The sequence below is a fragment of the Euleptes europaea genome, chromosome 12 (assembly GCF_029931775.1).
Source record: "Euleptes europaea isolate rEulEur1 chromosome 12, rEulEur1.hap1, whole genome shotgun sequence".
NCBI classification, from domain to species: Eukaryota; Metazoa; Chordata; class Lepidosauria; order Squamata; family Sphaerodactylidae; genus Euleptes; species Euleptes europaea.
In genome coordinates this window covers 27,507,280-27,527,387 of record NC_079323.1, presented here as the reverse complement: position 1 = coordinate 27,527,387, position 20,108 = coordinate 27,507,280, and the positions used below count along the sequence as shown (strand labels likewise).

The 20,108-nt window shown below is 45.7% G+C and overlaps 1 protein-coding gene across 4 annotated transcripts in view; it reads left to right on the top strand.

The window, feature by feature from the left end:
• The window catches only part of LOC130485169 (galactosylgalactosylxylosylprotein 3-beta-glucuronosyltransferase 1-like), a 71,178-nt gene that overhangs the window by 31,834 nt on the left and 19,236 nt on the right, over positions 1 to 20,108 (top strand). For 3 of the 4 annotated variants that reach the window (XM_056858287.1, XM_056858289.1, XM_056858286.1), the window contains exon 2: positions 16,795 to 17,011. The gene's annotated coding sequence lies outside the window, so the exon portion shown is untranslated. The remainder of the gene's footprint in view (positions 1 to 16,794; positions 17,012 to 20,108) is intronic. The other variant, XM_056858288.1, reaches the window with a different exon arrangement.

The window sequence follows — 20,108 nt, the reverse complement described above, 5'->3', positions numbered from 1 at the left end:
AACCCTACCCCAAAGTGCAACTTCAAGGGCGAAGCGTCTGCAGTAAAGTGCAAGGGCTGATAAGTGTGTGCATGTGTGAATGCTGGAATACAGGGACTTGCTGTTTGAGGGCAAGACTGATCAACCAGCTGTTAGTGTATTTCCTGTCGAAGAACTTTCACAGAATCCCTCTGTAGATATTCCATTCAAAACCATGTGTGTTGAGAGTCCCCATGATGCACCCAATGGGCCCAGTCCCCATCTCATGTGAACTGGGCATTGCATGGATTTGCCACACACATACAACTTCCATTCTTGTGAACAAGAACCCTGGAAAATCAAGGTTTTGGTTATTCGGAATGGAAGCTGTTCATGTATGGGAAATTCACATGCTGCTGAATTCGGTGACTGTGCGTATCAGGTGGATTATGGGGATCCATGCACTTCCAGTATTCATGGCTGGCCAATTCACAGTTCACATGACTGGAACATAATTTAATGTTTGCAGAGGCAAACTCAGGATGGATTGGGGGGGAGTTCCATTGTTCTGAACATGTGAATGAACTCAGCTTCAGTAATCTCCTGTTGTAATCTCCCCTTGACGTTTCTGTGTTTGAGGTGTACCACTCTTAGGTCAGCTATGGAATGATCTGGAAGATTAAAATGTTATCTCACTGAACACATGAAGCTGCCTTATACTGAATTAGACCCTTGGTCCATCAAAGTCAGTATTGTCTACTCCGACCGGCAGTGGCTCTCCAGGGTCTCAGGTAGAGGTCTCTCGCATCACCTACTTGCCTAGTCCCTTTAACTGGAGATGCCGGGGTTTGAACCTGGGACCTTCTGCATGCCAAGTAGATGCTCTGCCACTGAGCCACGGCCCCTCCCCACTGTTTTTTGAGTGTTGTGGTTTTACTTGCTGGATTTATGTCCATTTATCCTTTTGTGTAGGGACTGACCTGTTTGTCTGATGTAGAGAGTGGAAGGGCACTGCTGACATTTGATGGCATATATAACCATGGAAAACAGTCAAGTGAATGAACCTGAGATGGTATGGCTAGTGTGGTGAAACCCGGTGATAGTGTTGTCAGAGTGAATATGTGGGACAGAGTTGGCAGCCTGGTTTGTCGCAGGTCCTCGTCCCAGAGTCGGTGTCCATGTTAGGAAGTGCATTATTGTGGGTGAGAAGTTGTTTAAGGTTAGGAGGCTGTCTTTGGGCAAGAAAAGATTTGCCTCCTGATTCCTGTGGGAGAGGGCTATCATTGCCCAGCATAGGTTGTAGGTCATTAATGATGCATTGAACTGGTTGGAGCTAAGAGCTGCATGATGTTTTCTTTGAGTTACGGATTTCTTTGAGTTAGGGATTTCTTTTTGTCTGTCCTGAATCTACTGCTGATAAAGTATATGTAATGGCCCCAAGTTCTAATAGCACGGAAGAGGGAGAAATAGTTCTCTTTTCTCACCCATGCATAATTTTTTAAACCTGTATCCTGCCCCCTTGCAGCTATTTTTCCTCCAAACTAAACAAAAACAAAAACAAACAGCCTGCTTAGACTTTCCTTGTAGAGCAGTCATTCTAAGTTATGTGGGATAGATCCTTTGTCCCACCAGTTCTATGTTTAAATCAGGTCTGGATGTGAATTTGAGGGGCTTTGCTTTCATTTAACTTATGGCTGGCTTCATAGAATCATAGAGTTGGAAGGGACTACCAGGTTCATCTAGTCCAACCCCCTGCACAATGCAGGAAATTCAAAACTACCCCCATTGCCCCTACTCCATGCCCAGAAGATGGCCAAGATTTGTTATTCAGGAGGGGGGTATTATTGTGTTTTTAGTCTGTATGCAGTGTGTTTAATTTTTGAATGCAAGCAGCCTTGAACACTGGAACAGTGGGATAAAATACTTGCAATGGGACTGGTGGGATAAAATACTTCCAGTGGGACTGGTGTAACTTTGGTTGATGTACTGCTGCTATTGCTCCCAACCCCATGTAGACTCTGACATAACTACAACCACCCTGGGTGTTGTTGTTTTTCCTGTTTGGATCCTGTGGCTTGTAGACACCCACTTCCATGGGTATACCGCTGATGGGCTGCTGAACCATACAGCTAACGGAAGCTGAATCTTGCATCTCTGCAGACCAGCGCATCAACTTGTTCCTAATGCTCCAGAAGGCATAAAGTGGCATGCTCCAACTGATAGTCACAGATATGCTTCTAAAAAGACACTCAGCCCCCCCCCCACAAAGCCCTTTCAAGAGCAATCGCATTAAGTTCGTCTAACAAAGGGAGGACAAGAGGTCGACCCGCAATTATAAAAAGTCATCCTCATTTGCTCACTCGCGCTCAGTGGCTGGCTGCCCCATTCTGTGTTATTCAGATTCTTCTGGTGATCTATCCCTGACAACCAGCTGCTGCAGCAGCCGCCGCCTTCAGCAGGGGCCTATTTCCATAGTCAGCAGGATGATACGGATAAACCATAATCCCAAACAATATGTTAAACCTAGCCTGATAAATCTCGTGTAGCCAGTTTGATTCCCTTGTTAACAATGGCCCATCTCCTCCCACGTAACTCAGGGCCAACGTCTTTGCATGCATTACTGTCTCTCTGGCAGGGCTTTGGCAGCGAAACGTCTTGTGGATTTTTATAACAATTTGTCGCCTGTTCGGTTGCCTTTCCGAGGCTGAACGCTGAGCGTCGAGGGCTGTGATACGGTCTGGCATCCCTCATCTAATCCAGTATGCAGAAGGTTTGTATTTATTTAAACTTATTAGAATCTGAAAAGTATCAGCACGGTTTCTATCTCATGGTTTCCTGCGACATAGCAGTGTCTGGATTTGTCTGTAAGGTAACTGAACCGAGTCTCTAATAATACCATTAACATTGGAAACCAGCATGGTGATTAGTGTTGGACTATGATCTGGGAGACCCAGGTTCGAATCCCTGCTCTGCCATGGAAGCTTTCCGGGTGACCTTGGGCCAGTCACACTCGCTTAGCTTAGCCTAACCTACCTCACAGAGTTATTATGATGATACAAAGGAGAAATTTTGAAGCCACTTTGGGTCCCTGTTTAGAAGAAGGTCAGGTGTAAATGAACTAAATTAAAATAATAAAAAATCATGTGTTTGGCTCTCATGGCCCTTTCTTGCATGCCCAGGGTAGGGTTGCCAGGTCCCTCTTAGGAACCGATGGGAGGTTTTAGGGGCAGAGCCTGAGGAGGGCCGGGTTTAGGGAGGGGAGGGACTTCAATGCCATAGAGTCTAATTGCCAGAGTGGCCATTTTCTCTGGGTGAACTGATCTCGGTCGGCTGGAGATCAGTTGTAATAGCAGGAGATCTCCAACTAGTGTCTGGAGGTTGGCAACCCTAGGTAGTGCCGATTTCCACTTTGGGCTCAGAAAGCAATTATCCCTCCAGGCCAGATTGGCCAGCAATCTTGGGGGTTGTTTGTTTACCATCTTCTGAGCATGTAGTAGGGGTCACTGGGGGTGTGGGGGGGGAGGTAGTTTTGAATTTCCTGCGTTGTGCAGGGGGTTGGACTAGATTACCCTAGTGGTCCCTTCCAACTCTATGATTCTATGCTTCTATGTGCAGACTTTTTTTGCTGCCTTCAAGTCGTAGCTGCCTTATGGCGACCCCATAGGTTTTCAAGGCAAGAGGCATTCAGAGGTGGTTTGCCATCACCTGCCTCTGCATAGTGACCCTGGACTTCCTTGGTGGTCTCCCATCCAAATACTAACCAGTGTCAACCCTGCTTAGCTTCTGAGATCGGACAAGGTCAGGCTAGCCTGGGCCATCCCAGTCAGAGCAATGCAGAATTACACCCATCTGAAGTCCATTGAAATCAGTGGTCTTAGAAGGGTATAACTCTACTTAGGTTGGTACTGTAAGGTACTGCAGTCTTCCACAATATGATACCACCCACTTCTTTAACAGATGCCACTTACCAGATCAATGTTCCTTCCCAGTTCCCACCAATCCCACTCCCCAGTTCTCTCTGCCATTCCTGTGTTGTCAATAAAAGTGTTATTCTACAGCCACTTCTCTGCAGAAGTGCTTAACTTGTTCCCAAACATGTCAGTTTATTTTTTTAAAAAAAAAAATACTCGAGTGATTCCACAGAGAGCAGTAACTGCACAAATCCCCAGACTGTTTGCAAAGCTTTAGTAAGAGGCTCAGTCATTAATACAGATCAGAGGATCCACACGGCATACGAAAGCGCACAAGGAAAGCAATAGAAGTATCCTGTCCGAGCCAATCTAGAGCTATCCTGGTCTGACTTTTTAAGGAGTATTTTAGGGTGTGATTCCTCCCTGTTACTGCAGAAATTGGTTGGGGCAGTGGCCAGATGTGCCTTTAATCATCAGCAAATGCTACACAAGTTGTCTCCTCATTTAGACTCTGCTGACCTAACAACACCAATTCATGCATCTATAACATCTTGGTTGAACTACTGTAATGCGTACAGCGTAGAACTGTCCTTGAAGGTTTCTTGGAAACTGCAGCAAGTGCAAAACTTTGAAGTCTTTTTGTTGGAAGATTTGCACTGTGAGCATCCTTACTGGCTACCTTTGCGTTTCTGAACTCTATTCAATGTGGTGGCATTGACCTGTAAAACTTTTCCATATATATATGTGTGTGTGTGCGCACGCACGTGCTCAAAGACATACCCCCCAGTAAATTGTTCCCATTATCGAACTGTTCTCATCATTAGGAACTTTCTCCTAACAGTCAACCAAAATTTATGAATTAACCCCACTGGATTCTACATTACACTCACTATTGCAACTGACACACTAGAAGGTAAGTGGGGAGAACTCCCCTCCCCCCGATAAAATGTTGCTTTTTGCCATCAAGGTGCAGCCGACTTATGGTGACCCTTTATGGGGTTTTCAAGGCAAGAGACATTCAGAGGTGGTTTGCTGTTGCTTGCCTCTGCATAGCAACCCTGGTGTTCCTTGATGGTCTCCCATCCAAGTACTAACCAGGGCTTCCAAGATCGAGTGAGATCAGGCTAGCCTGGACTATCCAGGTCAATTGCTGTTTAGCTGGTGGGAAATTTCAGCATCACTGAAACAAACCCTTGCAATATCCATCTCCCATGCACCTACTCAGTATTTATTGCACAACGAAGCCTACGGGGCTGTATCCTACAGGCCCATTCTGCTAATGGCCGAACTTTCCTCTGCTGCAAGGAGCAGAACAGAATTGTAGGACACAACCCTTTGTTGGGAGAAGACCCTTCAGTTGCCTTCCCCCTGCTGTGCGTGGGCGCTGGAAGCGGGCTGGTGTTTGCAAGGGGAGGAAAGAGCTGCTGCTGAACACTTCAGGGGAGCACAGTACTTGACACCACATCACAGCCTCCATCAGAGTTCCCGAGGAAGTGGGGACGCGAGAGAACCAGTGAGGCCCCGGCAACTGAAAGCGCCTATGGAATTACGGGAGCAGAAAGAGCCGCCTGCCGTACACCGGAGCGGGCATGAATTATGCATCTCTTGTTTAAAGAGAGGTCAGCCTCATCAATAATGGACGGAAGGCTCTCTGCTCAGCTCTGCCTTCGGCACGCATCGCCCAACACCCGCAAACTCATGAAATCTGCATGGGCTTCCTCAAGGTGTCTCCGTCTGGCAGAGACGGAGGCTGCAGAAAGGGCAGGCAACCAAACCGAGCTGCCGCAAAGGCCTGTCTCTCTTTACTCGGCACTGAGTGAGGCTGTACGCCTCTGATGAGATGCTTCCTGGCACGAGTCCGCATAGGCACACACTCACGCCTGGAATGCCGTTTGCTTTTGGCTCACAGGATTTGCACTGCCTTTGTGCATAGTTGTCTACACGGCTCCCTGCTGCTAAACATTAAGCTGCATGTGTGCTCACAAGCCGGGACACTGTTCCGTGCCAAAAGGAGCAGCCAAGGTTGTTGTTTTGCCTAGGAGGGAGATGGGAGGGCAGGTTTATGGTCTGCCCCTGTGGTCCTAAGCTTTAGCGGCAAAGGCTCGCAAAGAAAAGGGCAGTAGCCTGTAGCCTGTCACTCGACAAAGTAGCCTGTTACTCAGCAAAGCAAGGCTTGAAGCCTTCCTCCAGCCTAAGGAGCCAGCCTCCAACCTAAGTGGTTCTTCTGTCGATGGAAGAACCACTTAGGCTAGAGGAAGGCTCCACGCTCGGCTGGAGGAACTCCCTTCAGCCTACGGTTGGCCGGGTTGCCAACTGTGGCTTGAGGAAATTATTAGAGACTTGGGGGCAGTGCCTGGGGAGGGTGGACTTTGGGGGAGGAAGTGAGCTCAGCAGGAATATGGTGCGACAGAGTTCGCCCTCTGAAGCAGCCATTTCACCCAGGGGAACAGATCTCTGTAGTCTGGAAAGCCATTGTGTTTCTGAGAGATCTTCAAGCCCTACCTGGAGGCTGGCAACCTTGTTCAAATCCCAGACTGCCTCATTGCGCGGGGCGTCATTTCTACCTTCCTGAAGCAGCACAATTGAACAAGAAGTTCAAAAAGACCCTCAATCACGTGGGAAACAAATTTGCCACATTCGTGGCCATAGTTGAGAAGGGGAACTATGTTACTCATTTTAAAAAAAACTCAGAAAAAAAATTCAGGAAAAAACAAACGAGTCTGGTGGCTTCTTATTGTATTCCAGCATTCACACATGCACACACTTATCAGCCCTTGCACTTTACTGCAGACGCTTCGCCCTTGAAGTTGCACTTTGGGGTAGGGTTGCCAGGTCCCTCTTCGCCACCGGTGGGAGGTTTTTGGGGCAGAGCCTGAGGAGGGTGGGGTTTGGGGAGGGGAGGACTTCAATGCCATGGAGTCCAATTGCCAAACTGGCCATTTTCTCCAGGTGAACTGAACTCTATTGGCTGGAGATCAGTGGGAATAGCAGGAAATCTCTTGCTACTACCTGGAGGTTGGCAACCCCACTTTGGGGTCCTGGAGCATCTGCCCATCAGTCTTGCAAGCACTGCACTCTGCCATCCCAGCAAATGCTCAGCAAGTCAAACAAAAACACAGCCCTCCGAGCGCCATCTCAGGTTTTATTCTGAACACATCCGCTTATTACCTGGTGGGAGGTTTTTGGGGCAGAGCCTGAGGAGGGTGGGGTTTGGGGAGGGGAGGACTTCAATGCCATAGAGTCCAATTGGCAAAATGGCCATTTTCTCCAAACGAACTGATCTCTATCGGCTGGAGATCAGTTGTAATAGCAGGAGATCTCCTGCTACCACCTGGAGGTTGACAATCCTACTCCTTATGGAATAACACGTTTTTATTTTATATAACAAAAAATAACACGTGTTTTGCGGTCTAGATCCCTCTTCCTCAGATACTCAAGGTGACAGATAAATATGATATGGAGGGGGGAATATTTGCTGATCTGTCAAGCAGGAGAGACAAAAACAGGGCGAAGGTGAGGTAGGCCAGAAGGCAGGGCAGAAAAGCACAGTCGACATATATTACTGCTGGCCAAAGTTAATACAAATGAAATTGAATAGTCGGGGCCAAGCCAGAGATGACGGCATCCATGGATCCCACGCATGGATACTGCTGCCATTTTAAAGTGATGTAAAAATGCTCCACAGGCCCAATACTGATCAGGCCCACAGTGCAGTGGGCTGAGGCACTCTTATTTCCACCTCCACACCTTTTCAAGTGCTAAAATGGCCACCACCACACCCCGTGAGCTTAAGCCTTTCTTTGGGCAGACCTCTGTGTCCTCCCAACACCTCAGACCATTTTTATGCGTGAGGCTTCAGCTGTCTAGTGTCACACTCCTGTTTGTGTGAACTGCAATTGTTATCAGTGCAGAAAAGAATAAGCATAAGAGAGGCATTTGTAATGCAAATGGGCATTGTGGCCAATGCAATTGTATCTTTGCCCTGCAAGCAAGTTTAAAGCAAGAACAACTTTAAACTTGGTGTGTGAAATTGCCCTCAGGTTTGCCTGTGGCCATTCCTTATACATTGCTGTGATGTACATCTAAAGCCACTTTTTGCCCATTTCCTTTTTTTTTCTTAACAAAAAAATAGAAGCAGCCTGAAGTGGTCTTCTACCTGTAGCATGACCATGAAAAAAGCATTTAAAAACCTTAATGCTCTTTCTAAACATTGGCTGCATTCAGACATCACGATAAGCTGAAACTAAATTCTGATTTGCCGCCGTATGAACAGCCAAGGTCAAATCTTGGCTTAGAATCCTGGTTTGCGAAGGGAAAACAGACTCCACTCAGCAGTTTGGACATTATGGGCAACTGGAGTTTGTTTTCTCACTCTGTGCTAGAAGGGAGAGAGGGGGGAGCCCGCAGGCATGACAAACAAGCCACGTCTGTGCCCAGTGCAGCAAATTGGAATTTAATTCCAGCTTAGTGCGATGCCTGAATGCAGCCGCCCAATGAGCCACTGAGCGAAACCAGGTTTCTGCTGTTTATTTTGAGGAGGGTGACAAAACTATATTAAGCAATTCATCAAAACCCGACTTTCTTTTTCTCTCGAAACTCCCCATTACAGTACGTGCCGATTTTGCCCTGCTTCCAGGGATGTAAGACATTCAAAAAGACCGGCCACCAATGTATCCCTGGGTTGTAGGTCCTGCTCTATAATCTGCATTAAAGGTAAGCCAAGGAGATTTTGTATGACACTAGTCACCAGAGTCTTACATCAGGGGAGGACCCCTTGCAACTGAGGAAAGTGCCATTGGTAGCAATATAGATCCGCATAGAATCATAGAGTTGGAAGGGACTGCCAGGGTCATCTAGTCCAATCCCCTGCACAGTGCAGGAAATTCACAACTACCCTTTTCACCACACCTCCAGTGACCCCTTACTCCATGCCCAGAAGATGGCCAAGATGCCCTCCCTTTCATGATCTGCATAAGGTCATAGAATCCACATTGCTGACAGATGGTCATCTAACCTCTGCTTAAAAACCTCCAGGGAAGGATCCAACCCCTAATTTATCAGGCATAGCTGGGTATTCGGTGGTGGGATGAGGGAGAGCAGTTGAAAAGAAAGCCGGCCCCCTTCCTCCCTGCTCAGTTTTTCTGGCTGGAAACCGATCCATTAAACCACTTGCTAAAGCTTGTGCCCCGCAAAAGAAGAAGCAGTAGGTGTGAGAAAACACTTTGACCTGCCAATCACTAATAACAAAACAGGCATCGGACCACTTTCTCCCCGTGTTGCCAGTTCTGTACAATTACGTCTAAGAAAATGCTTTCTGCACAGAATGGCAAACTCAGGAAGGCATGCATACGGTGTCGTACCCGGGCTTGTTTATTTCGTTAATTAAAACAGTTAAATCCCACCTTTTACCACAGCACCAAGGCGGCCTCCAGCCATTAATAATCACTACAAACACACAATGCTCAAGACAATAAAATCAAATAGGAAAGCTGTGAGCAACGCAAATCAGATGGAGCAACAGTTCATAATGACACACCAGACTCTCAGGTAGGTATCAGATGCTCTTTGGAACAGAATTGCCTCCATCTACTTTCTGAAGGCCAATTAAAGAAGGAGCCAGGAAAACTTCCTTGGGGATGGTGCACTTCCTTTTCTGCCAGATAAAATGTAATTATCCTCTAGTCTGAATTCATCCTTTGAAGAACAGCTCTCTCTCCAGAGTCTCTAGAAGTTAAATCTCAGAGTAGGGAATGGATGTTCCTTGTCTCTGGTACACATCCTCGTCATGGGTGTGTATGAACACTAAGGCATTGTGCAGTGCACAATGCAAAGTCATTTCATGTGCCACAGCTGGCGAGGTGTGTTTTCAGCTGTCAATTACTCAAGATACTAGGGTTTTCCAATTCTATCTCTACTCAAGTACCATCACCTTCTTGGCTTCTGAATCAAGGGACGACATACCATATACATTAGGTGGAGTACAGCAGTCAACAATGTGTACTAATAGAGAAGGTGGGGTTGACAGAGGAATTCTTGGCTTAAGATTCAGAATTTTATGAGCAGTTCCCTGTTTGCACCCGTGAAATGTAGAAAAGTAATATGTTTTCACCATTAGTTGTTCTAAAAGAACCTGAGCAGTTGCAGTATGTCAAATGGAAGGCTGCATTGGTGTAGTGGTTAGGAGTGCGGGACTCTAGAACCAGGTTTGATACCCCACTCCTCCACATGAGCGGCAAACTCTAATCTGGTGAACTGGGTTGGTTTCCCCACTCCTCCACATGAAGCCAGCTGTGTGACCTTGGGCTAGTCTCAGCTCTCTTAGAGCTCTCTCAGCCCCACCTACCTCACAGGGTGTCTCTTGTGGGGAGGGGCAGGGAAGGAGATTGTAAGCCGGTTTGATTCTCCTTAAAAGGTAGAGAAAGTCAGCATATAAAAACCAGCTCTTCTTCTTCTATGTTTGCTTAGTGTTTGCATCCCCTACTCTGAGATTTACAGTGGGATCCTGCAGATTTTTACTTAGACTTAAACCTTACTGAGTTTTATTAGACTCCCAGTGCAGTTCTATGTAGAATTCCTATGTAGAATTGATGGGATTTAGACTGGATTAATGCTGCATTATGAGAAGACAAGAGTCACTGGAAAAGACAGTCATGCTAGGAAAAGTTGAAGGCAGCAGGAAAAGAGGAAGACCCAACAAGAGATGGATTGACTCTATAAAGGAAGCCAAGGCTTTCAATTTGCAAGATCTGAGCAAGGCTGTTAAGGATAGGACACTTTGGAGGACATTGATTCATAGGGTCGCCATGAGTCGGAAATGACTTGATGGCACTTAACACATACACACACACTGCTGCATAGGATTGCACTGATACTCCCTAGTAAGCATAGTTAGGATTGTAGTGTTGTCTCCTAATGGTCAGAGGAAAGGTCTGAAACCCAAAGGAAAGCTGTTCTGAAGCACTGCATTTACACTAACAACAAATCTTTAAAGGTTGCCGATTGTGGGACGCTATTTGTTTTGTAATTGTAAAGCAGCACATAATTGTGTTCTCTACGATTTTGCCTTCTAACCAAGGACTTGCTTTAATCTACTCTTATGGCTTGTACCGCTGACTACAACTCATATGCACAATTATCGTGTTGGCCACAGGAGCATTCAAGGTAAAGCGAGGGCTTCTGTTTTAAGGCAGAATCTGAAACTTTTAATTATGAGGCTCCGCTGTACATGTCTCTATATAAAAGGCAAGCAGAAGATTGATGGGTGAAATTAAATGGAGACGTGCATAATTGGAAATCGGCTCAAGAATCTTACACGCAGCATATTGAAGGCATCCATCATGCGCCCGCCGAACGTTCTGAGAGGCATTTAGAAAGGAAGGGTGCCGTGAGTACTAGCAAAATAGGAGGTTGGAGACAGGGAAGCTTGGAAAGGGGAGGGGGAGATGAAATCGGACATGAATGGATGATGACTCATTTCTGGTTCTATTTTTTTATTTAAAAAAACTTATAAAAAACATGCGCAAAATGAATTGCACCACCCCTTGGTGAATTACTTGGTACAGTTGATAGTCAAACTCCTGTGGTCTGTGCACACCAAAGGTCAGAGCTGGTTCCCCGACCAAGTCTCCCCAGCAACGGCTTGGGGTGGAATGAGAAGGTTTCATCACAGTGGCTAAGGTCTCTGCTTATCCAACAGCAGCATAGGTGGAGACACTGAGTCGGAGCCCATGTGACATTTCGGCTTATGAACACATGAAGCTGCCTTATACTGAATCAGACCCTAGGTCCATCAAAGTCAGTATTGTCTACTCAGACTGGCAGCAGCTCTCTAGGGTCTCAGGTCTTTCACATCACCTGCTTGCCTCACATCTCCCTTTAACTGGAGATGCCAGGAATTGAACCTGGGACCTCCTGCATGCCAAGCAGATGCTCTGCCACTGAACCATGGCCCCTACCCACAGCTCTTGCGCAAGTGGCAATGCAAGAAAAAGAACATGGTCCCTACTTGTGCTAAATCAAACTTCTTGTATCCCCACTTGGGTTTCTGCTTGTACAACCAGTTTCTGGGCATCACATTATGCAGGGAGAAAAGCTCTAGGTGTGGAATGAGATCTTGCGCAAGGAGAACTGCACTGAGTCTGTTTATATTTCCATTTGCACGTTGCTGGGTCTGAGCCAATGGATGTGCCTTGCTTAGGGGGACAAAGTACTTAGAGCAGCCCAACAAAGGATCAAAGTAGGGTGTGCATCATATTAGCATGTGCAATAGAATCCTACCATCCACTAAGCAAAGTTTGAAACCTTCCCCCAGATTGGGGAGCCAGCGTGATGTAGGGGTTAAGAGGGGTGGACTCTAATCTGGAGAACTAGACTTGATTCCCCACTCCTCCACATGAGCGGTGGATTCTAATCTGGTGAACTGGGTTTGTTTCCCCACTCCTATGCATGAAGCCTACTGGGTGACCTTGGCCCAGTCAGAGTTATCTCAGAACTCTCTCGGCCCCACCTACCTCACAAATTGTTTGTTGTGAGGAGAGGAAGGGAAGGTGATTGTAAGCCGCTTTGAGCCTCCTTAAAAGGTAGAGAAAAGCAGGGTATAAAAACCAACTCTTCTTCTTCTCCAAGTCAAGCGGCTCTTTTTCCAACACAGTAGCCACTTAAGTTCGAGGAATGTATCCTAGGTAGGATACTGCCTATTGAATCTTAATAAAAAAGGGCCATCAAGTCATAAGTGACTTAGGGTAACTTCTGGAGTTTTCAAGGCAAGAGATGAGCAGAGGTGGTTTGCCACTGCATTCCTCTCTGCATAGCAACCCTGGTCTTGCTTGGTGGTCTCCCATCCAAATACTGACCATGGCCAACCCAGCTTACCTTCCAAGCTCTGACAAACTGGGGCTAGGCAGGCGGCTAGTCGGTTGAATCTTAGTAATTTTCCAATGGCAAAACCAGGTTTGCCACTCCATAGACTGAAAAATGAAGCTGCAACCAATCCCAGCTCCCAGTTGTCGGTCACAGTCAACCTTTACATTCTCTTGGTTGGATTCTATCAGTTTTTCTGCTGAAAAAAAAGAGACGTGCCCTTTATGACTGCCGAGAAGGCTGTGTGGCAGTTGTAAAACAGGTGCTGCAGTTAAGAATTGAGTCGAGGAGTTGGAAACCTTGTAGGAACCAGCCTTCTAGGTGTATACTTAAAAGGACAGTTTTAAAACATCCCTTAGAATATTGAAGAAAATCAGGTGCAGGATTACAGGTAAAAAAGTAGAGGCATCTTTTGTACAAGTTTGATATTCTCCTAGAAATAGAAGGGCAAGATGGGTAGAATTTACAGTCATAAAGATTTACACCCAGTCATTTATGTGTTCCCTTTATAAAAGTACTCATTTTTAACCTGTATCTTTCCCCAGTCATCTAAATGGTTCTTGGGGTGGCTTACAATTAAAATCAATTCCAAATCTATATGGATATGGTGTTCAAAACAATTAAGAAGGTAAAGATTCGATCGAGGGGGTGATGAGCGCTGTTCCAAAATACTACTCTTCCAAGTGATAATGTAGTGTGTCACACTAGGTTCTCGGAGACCCAGATTCATATCCTTACTCTGCCATGAAAGCTTTCTGGGTGATCTTGAATAAGTCTGTCTCTCAGCCTAACCTACCTCACAGGGTTGCTATGAGGATAAAATGGAAGAAATGGGAATGATGTAAGGCACTTTGGGTCCCCATTGGGGAGAAAGGTGGGGTAAGGCCTGTTTTTTAACAATACAGAGTGTTTATTATCACTGGCTGACTGATTGATTTGCTTACTATTTATTTATAGAATTGGCTGCCTAGCAGTGTGCAGTGAAACAGGTCTGTGTACGCTGCCAATTGTGCTGTATGGCACTGCACTGTTTGAATATGAAAAAAAAGTAACAGGCTGACAAACAGCCTCGAACTGCTTTCAGACAGCTTCATGGTGGGAAGAGATTGTCCCTCCCTGTTCATGACCAGTGAACAGAACATAAGCCAAACTGGTGGATTTTCAGGCATCCCTGTATGATGCAGCAAGAAGTGTGGAGATGGCAATTGAAGAGAGCTCTTTCTCCCCTTTCTGCTTTGGCTGTGTGTCTCCGTAAAGGAAAATCACAGTGCAGCTACAAGCTTGGGACCCACATGCATAGAAATGCATAGCATGGATACATTTGGGAAGGGGAATGCCATGTCCTTCTGCAGTGCATGGCAATGAATGGTGGTGGATGAGCTGGTCAGACAAAGGGCAGGTTAGAGCAAGTTACAGAATGGATTTAAGTCCACAAGCCCAGTGGGAATTTTTCATCATCTCCCATTCCAAGCTCAGAGTTTCATTTCACCATCTCAGAAAGTCACCATATGCACACGCACTTTATGCCTGCACTTCTCTTTAAACACACACCTACCTGCACACACTTAACACATATTCACATATGCCAGCTTTTTCGAAGGTGCCAGAATCAGCCACGTTCATTTCCTTCCCACTAACACAAAACTGCTCTAGGGGTATTCTGCACCACTGGAAAGTAATTACTCCAAGAAGATGCTATTTAGGAAGGCCCCCTTAAAGATGCTCTGGGCCGATCATGTAGCCACTCTGGCCACCACTCAATACAGAATTCAACATTTTTTGGGGAGTGCCGTCAAGTCACAGCTGACTTACGGCGACAATGTAGTGTTTTCAAGGCAAGAGATGTTTGGAGGTGGTTTGCCATTGCCTGCCTCTGTGTCGACCCTGGTATTTTTTGGAGGTTGCCCTAACCAGAGCCAACCCTGCTTAGCTTCTGGGATCTGACGAAATCAGGCTAGCCTGGGGCTATCCAGGTCAGAGCGAATTCAACATTATGCCCAGATATTTCGGCAGGCTTATATCAGGGTGGGCAGTGACTTCTGTGTTTATCACTTCCAAGGGGCAAGTGTATTCAGATAGTGTGGACCCGACTCCTGGATTTATTAAAGGGACCAACAATTCTGGATGATATTGGAATACTTACAAATGACCTGGTTCCAGATATGCAGAACTTTGGAGGAAATAGAAAACACACAGGTGAAATTGTTGCACAGAATACTCTTCTCTGCAAATATTCTGAGACGTGGAATATGATTGCAGCAAGATATCGTGGCCTGCTCATTTAAATCTGTTTGCCCCTATATATATAGGAAATAGTTTATCATCATTATGTGGCATGAATGCATCATCCTGCTTCATTCCATAATTAATCCGGAAAACTGTTTTGAACACAACTGTCTTCTCTGCATCACTATTAGCTGTGTTGCCCTCTGCTTCGGGTAATGAGACGCAGTATTTCATTGTTCAGATGTCTTTTGTTCCTGTTATATTTAAACATACACAATCATTTCCCTCATAGTCTTGCCAGCTGTGGACTTCTCCCTGTAGTCTTTCATTTTTTTAAATCATCCTCTACTGTTCCTGGTGCCTAATTTACCGGTACATCAGTTGTTTTCTAACCTTCTGTTTCTATTCTGTCTCACTTCCTTCGCTGTGCTTACTGTCTCCTAACAGAACATTTCAGGTTTGCAGTCTAGCATTTTTATCCTCATCTGTTCTGGTATTTTTCTGTTCCATGGAACTGTTCCAAAGCCAACGTGGCGTAGTGATTAAAAGCAGTGGTTTGGAGTGGTGGACTCTAATCTGGAGAACCGGATTTGATTCCCCATTCCTCCACATGAGCGGCAGACACTAATCTGGTGAACCGGGTTGGTTTCCCCACTCCTCCACATGAAGTGAGCTGGGTGACCTTGGGCTAGTCACAGCTTTCTTAGAGCTCTCTCAGCCTCACCTACCTCACAGGGTGTCTGTTGTGGGGAGGGGAAGGGAAGGTGATTGTAAGCCGGTTTGATTCTTCCATAAGTGGTAGAGAAAGTCAGCATATAAAAACCAACTCTTCTTCTTCTTCCTTAACACTCACATAAGTATTACACTCTGTGAAAAAGGTCTTGCTCCCATTTTGAACATACCCATCCTTTTTTACACGATCGGCTAAAAATACAGCATTTGTCATTGATTGGAGGTCTGCTTTGATTAAATGTCATTGCAAACATTGCTGAGGGGTACTAATGAAACATTGGCAAGAAGACCGATGGCACAAATGTAAAATAATAAGGACTAGCTTCAAAGTAAACAACAGAGGAGGCCAGCAATGTGACACTGCAGCACAAAAGGCCAATACCATTCTAGACAGTGAAAACATCAGCTTGGATCCTATGGCATTGTTCTTGTGCTCCTCTAAGGAAGCTTTCCTCCACTGCAGTGCTTGCTTCCTCTGCTACTAGCATTTGTGCAAGTAGAAGATCAAAGTTTTTCAAGGTGTTGCTGTGCATACAGAGGTGCTAGTGGCAGAAGAAGTGAACACCACAGTGGAGTAAAGCCTCTGCAGTGGCCAGAGAGAAGCCTGAGTGGAACACTGTCATAAGATCTAAGCCATCATCTCCAAAGCTTGAGTGATAATCATATGCCTCATTGCATACTGCTACAGCCCTATGTTAGATATTATAGGCACTGCGCTTCCAGAAGCATATTGCCAAATTGGAAAAGATGTAGAGCTCTAGAGGAACGAGTCATGTGAGCAAACGCTTGAAAGAGGCACATGCCTTTAGTGAAAAGAAAAGGATGTATGGAATACAGTGACAGATTGGTCAAAGGATGCTACAGTAGGCATTGTTCGAGTTGGCGATGGGTTGTCGAACTGGTAAGGCATTCTTCCGGAGCAATGGAGGTGCTAAGAAGGTATCTGATAAGGGTATGGAGATAGATGTATGGCGTCAATCTTTAAATTTCTAACTGAAATACCTTAGTTGGAATTTCTTATCAAGAATGTCCATGGCCATACGTTTCTTCTGAACACACAGGAAATCTTACTGTGTAGTTAATGATAGTTTTTCCTTTCTCTTTTTAGGTCCCCAGAGGAAGCACAGCCACTACTTGACAGGTAGGAATGTGGAAGAAGGCCCACAAGGAAGTTCCAAGTGTATGCAGCCATCCCCTGAGGAGAATCTCAGAAGACGCGAACCCGCAGCAGACACCAGGAAGGCCAGGGGGCTAAAAATTAGACAGACTCTCTTCCCCCTGAGCTGTTGGTATCAAGGCATGTCCTTTGTTGTGACAGATCACTGGTGAGTCACTGCAACACAGCTGACCAGGTTGCTGTCTGTCTTTACTATCAATTGCCCGTTTGCACATAGATATGAAAATTCAGCAGAATTGCCACCAGGGGTTTGTTTTCGGGGTTGGGGGGTGTCAGTGCTCCTGTATCTTTTCACATTTGCACAATTGGTAGAAACACGAAGGAGGTGAGCTTTTTCCGAGCCTGGAGATTCAGTGATGGTAAAAGCTCTACCAGATGAACGTTTGTTCTCTTGTGTTGAAGAACACTCTTAAACTTTCAGATGAAAGAAGCAGTCCAGCGTCGCACAACTGCTAAAAATAACCGGCGCTGTGGATATGCTACAGGCTTTGCTCTCCAGGTGGAGTGAAATGTTGGCTCGATTTAGATATCGCAAACAGACTGGAATCAGGGCCACTGAGAGAAAGGTGATAAGGGGCACAAAATTCGGGAATCACAGAACTGTAGGCCCCAAGGTACCTCTCAGGCATAATAGCAATATACTTTCTATAATCAAGTATCTTGGTTTGCTCTTCTGAATGTGAAGGAGAGAACCTTTGTCTTGAGGCTTGTGAAGCTCATGGAAGCCTGAGATTGTTCGTGACAGGCATGAACTGGCTATTTGTCAGACTCCATTGTTTCCTCCCTCCTCTCTCAGAGTACTGAGACTGAAGGTGTAACTCTTTTAACGCCACTCAATCACGATTCTCATTTTAATAAGTTACAGGTAGCCTACATATCCCAGAAGGGAAGGCAGCATGGTATAGCTCATCTTGTCAGATCTTGGAAGCTGAGCCGGGTCAGTGCTTGGAAGGGAGACCACCAAGGAAGATGCTGCCGAGGCAGGCAATGGCAAACCACCTCTGCTTCTCGCTTGCCTTCAAAGCTCCTTGCTGGGGTCGCCATAAGTCGGTTACAACTTGACGGCATTTACATACGTAGTCTATATCCCAGTAACCAGGAGGCTTAGTCACAGTTTAACCCCAGATAAGTATCCCTGTTACTGGGAAGAAACGAACCTCATCAAGGCTAGTTTCACACATTGCAAAGTCTGTCCTGTTGACAGATGGGGCCTGGCAGTTCTGTGCTTGAAACTTAAATCCTAGATGTGCATGAGCATCATTCAGATTGGGATTGTGGCATGCAAGAAGATGGGGCTTAAAGTCTTCTCCACTGTGATGTGTTCCTGACCCAAACCTGCTGTACTGATGGACTGCACATATGTTTCCTCAACTCAGCAAATATTCCCAGAGCCATTACAGGTCAGGAAAATGGCAGGGTGTGGGGAGAAGCCCCTTTCCCTGTGTGCCACTGTCCCAAACCATACGGGGCCCTGCTTGCCTGGGAATTAAGTTCCAGGCATGGGACTCCCAAAGGATATCTTGTTGACAGGACGTGTGGGAGACATGAAGGATGTGTAATTTGTGAATTAATCAGTCTATTAAGACAACTCCATTCCGACATCACAACTAATTGAAGTTAGTTGAAGGCTTTGATCTTCAGTCTGAATGTGCTGGGAGGAGACAAGATGAGGAAGGGCATACTTGAGCTCAGACTTTAACCAGGTACACACCCATCCTGAACACACTCTGGTTTCTTTGTGCCTCAGTGTCATAGCAAGGACATTTTCAGGAGAGACAAAGATTCAATTCACTGGCTGTTCTGAAAACCTGTGCTGTATGATACTGAGTAAATCACCGAGTTTGAATTTTTCAATAATGGCCATTACTTTATGGCATTTGTTGTTTGTGTGGGAGGAAATAAAACAAGCACTCTGAAATCTCAGGTATTAGTGTGTTTATGCTCTGGCTGGGTTTAAGTAGCTTGTTAATTATTTTATGCTGCTTGATGACTTTATCATGTTATGTTTTGTTAGCTACCTGAAGCTGGTTCTCTGGAGAGGTGGCATATATGTTTTCAAAACAAACACATTACACACACATACGCATATAAAAAGTCTGAACATATCCCTAGAATGTGGATCAAAAAACCCACAGAATAGGACCATGTACAAAGAAGTGGGATTTCTCATCACACCCAAGCAAATTTCCATGTGTGCAGAAAAATCCAGAAATTTTAACATAAAAATCAGGGATTTTTACAAAGTCCATGAGTTGAAGAAGTAATGTTTGTGCTTGCAAAAATGCAGTTTAAACGCAGCCATTCACACTCCATAATGTTGCAAGATCAGGACCACCATTTTGCAGGTTGTCAAGCAACCACAATAACCATTGTCTAGAAGGCTGAGAAAAGGCTAGAGAAAAATGTGTCTGGAATGGGCTGGAAGAAAAAGAAAAATGGCAGGAAAACTTGCCCCACTTTCCACTCAAAGACATGCTGAATTAACTGGTTGCTAACTGTGGAAGGGAGGCAAACTTAGGGATGGAGAAGGGAGGAGCCTGCAAGGACATGGGAAAGCAGGCAACAGATCAACCAATGCAGTAATAAAGGGAGCTCACATGAGGGAGGCAGGCGGGCGGGCAGCAGCGGCTGTAGAGACATTGGGGAAAGAGGAGAAGTGGCAGTATGGACAGATTAGCAAGTGAAGCAGCGAGGAAGAGGCTAGGAGAGTATCAGGGAAGGAAGCAGCCAGCAGTGGTGCAGGCAGGTGGGTGAGGAAGTGAGGAAGGGAAAATATGGAATGGAAAGAAAGGCAGAGAAGTAGTAAGCAGTGGCGGAGGAGCAAGGGGTAGAAAGGCAGGAGGCAGAAAGAAGCAGCAAGAGGAAAAGGGAACCAGTGGGGGGATTCCTCTCCCCTGTGAGTTCCTCTTGTAAATAAATGAACTCAGAACTTCTGTTAAAAATGGCAGAAGCTGTAGGTGCCCCATACTGGTAAGCACAGGGTCTGATACATACTTCTGCAAAATGAGCCTCATCAGCCTGGTTCAAAACTAGTCCAAAGCAAGTCCTCTGAGTTCAATGAAACAGACTTCCAAGTAGAATTGTATAGGATTGCAGTTTCAGGTTACCTCCAAAATAATTCCAGAATATTTTATTATGGAGGAAAATTCCCCAGAGAGTTGACTGAGACTGCTGTGTGTAAGTGGCTGTTTCGAGTTGCCTGTGGTTTGAAATGGACAATTAATTCTGTGCCAGTTTTGCTTTAA